We start from the raw sequence: 2,672 nt of genomic DNA, 5'->3' as shown, positions 1-2,672 counted from the left end.
ACTTCTTCTCATATTTTAAAGGAAACCAGGAATAATTTTAGGTGCTCGTTTTTGCTCCTTTTCAAATATTCTGACAGCTTTCCTATAGTAAAAGAACCAAAACTACACGCATAGTAACCCGAATAACATACTTAGCAGATTTTGGTACAAGGAATAAAATAGCCTTCTTATTCTTTAATAATAAAAAATTCCATAACTAAATCTAAGGATATTATTTTATATTTTTCAATGATAAACTCTCAGCAGAAAGCTGGAGGATTTATCACCAAAAACACCCAAATCTTTCTTTTGTTGTTCCATAGAAACCAGTGTATCTCCACACAAATACCCAGTTTTCCCTACTTTTCACACTATATCAAAATATCTTAATTTATTCCTCCCCCCCTTAGTGTTGGAGAATGAGACTAGTGGAATCTCTCAGGCGCCTGTTTTATTTTCATTATTTATGTGTTAATGATTGAATGATTTCTTAAAGAGCAGTATTTGTTTATAGTACTAAAAAACAGAGAAGTGATAATCCTGTTTAAGATTGATTCTCTTATCTAAATGGATCTTAATTCGTAGTGAATGGACCAGAGTGTGGAAGATGAACTTTCTATATATAATAGCTGGACGTGCCGTAGTGGTTAGCATTCCACATTGTGGATTCAAAGTTCCATGGTTCGAATCTTGTTGCGCAATGGATATATATATATAAATAGCGCTCCACACTTTGGGGCGGCGGGTGCCTTACAAAAATGATGCACATATTTATCTATTTAATTGGGGTAGCCCAAGAGTTCTTTATGGGTGCATTTGACTGACTGCCTCCTCTCTAGTCTGGACGAAATTCAACCAAAAAAGATTCTCTCCATTTAGATTAGGCACTCGATCTTTCTGTCTTTGAAATACTTTCCAAATTTTGGAAGACAGCATTTCTAAAATAATGGGTTGCAACTTTTTAATTATACAGCCATGATTTCAATAAAAATATGGAAGTAATAATGTTATAATAACTGGCGTTCGAGTATACCTGCACAACTAAATATTTAACCATATTGTCCTCGCTATTAAAAACAAGGTATAAAATGGCGTCTTCCCTACTCGTGTGAGGAAAACAACCCTCTATATCCTCAATAAATTGTTCAGCCTTATATAATGAAGACAGATAAATCGGTTCAATTTCCAACAGTAATAAGCATGCTTATATTGACAGCATAATTAATCTACTTGTACTTTTCAATACTAAAGGCTCATCAAGGACCTATAGAAAACACCAATAAGCAGCCTCCCTCTTTTCTTTCAGGAACCTTAACTCAAGACGTTTCCTACCTTAATGACATCACATCTCCGAAGAGATATCAGCTCTTTTAAAATCAACAAAATTACTCTTTGCCCTCTTTTATAAACCCAGTGTATACGAAAGATTTCTAGAATAATATTTTCATAATCTTCGCTTAACTGACGTCCTGTGCTACCAATAACATCTAACGTGCTAATTGCTATTAAATATTTCCATTCAATGAGCTTATTATAAATAATTCTAATATTAGTGTAAACTACAGTAAGGTAATTTTCAACAACTTAAGCCTAGTTAGGTAGGTCTTTTCATTCCTAGTAAATATATACATGTGCTTTGTTTTCTTATTGAAAACAAATACTTTGTCTAACATGGAACATTAATTTGCAATATATGTATGTTTAGGAAATATTAAAATACAAAACCTAATTGCAAACCTAATCTACTGCTCAAATATTACATTTGGTGTGTCTTTTTTAACGTGAAATGACAAAAAATGGACTATGTCAGGAAATTTACAAGACTAGTGTTCATATTTATAACTCATTCTTTCATCAGCAACCTTGGAAGGTAACAAAAATTAAAGTTTGCTCTCATAGGTTTTATAGATGATATATTTAAGTATAGTGTCTCCCTATGCGCTAAAATAAAATGATTAGCAGTTCTCAAGGTATTATGTAATGTACAATAGCAGTGTTTAGAGTTTCACAACTTAATTTACAACAGTTAATAGTAGTTTACACCATGTACGGTAGTTAGTACCATGTAGCCTGTAGGTTAACTAGATTTTATGGTGGTTGGGGTCCAGTAGCCGTTGAAGATGCCAAAAATATTAATCCAGAAGCAGGTAAAGCCATATTGGCCAAGCGAGAAGTGAGGAAACACGGATTACACTGTAGTGACAGTAGCAATTATCTGCATTTTAAGTCTTGCACAATAATGGGTCTTAGGGTTTCACACTACGTGCTATAATAATTCTAAAGGTTTACAGCATGTACAGTAGTAGTTTTAAGGGCTTTCACATTTACAATAGTAATTTTAAGCATTCCACCCATTTTAAAATAAGGTCCAATTAGAGCATTTTATGTTTTAATTTATATACATATATACACACATTGTTAGAGATTCTTATGGATTTACAAATAATGCACAATCGTGGTACTGAGGAATTAAAATTGTATATAAAATGCTATTAAATAAACATACAGTAATCATGATAAATGGATCATTATTGTGATTGTTTGGTTAGTTTTTGAATTTTACGAAAAGGCACGAAGAGTTATGTACGCTAGCCGTCCCTAATTGTGAAGTGATAAATTAGAAGGATGCCCCCAGTGGTACAGCGGTATGTCTGTGGACTTACAACGCTAGAAACCGGGTTTCGATACCCGTG

This window comes from Limulus polyphemus, unplaced genomic scaffold (genome assembly GCF_000517525.1).
Source record: "Limulus polyphemus unplaced genomic scaffold, Limulus_polyphemus-2.1.2 Scaffold3910, whole genome shotgun sequence".
Classification (NCBI taxonomy): Eukaryota; Metazoa; Arthropoda; class Merostomata; order Xiphosura; family Limulidae; genus Limulus; species Limulus polyphemus.
Note: the sequence above shows the minus strand (reverse complement) of the source record.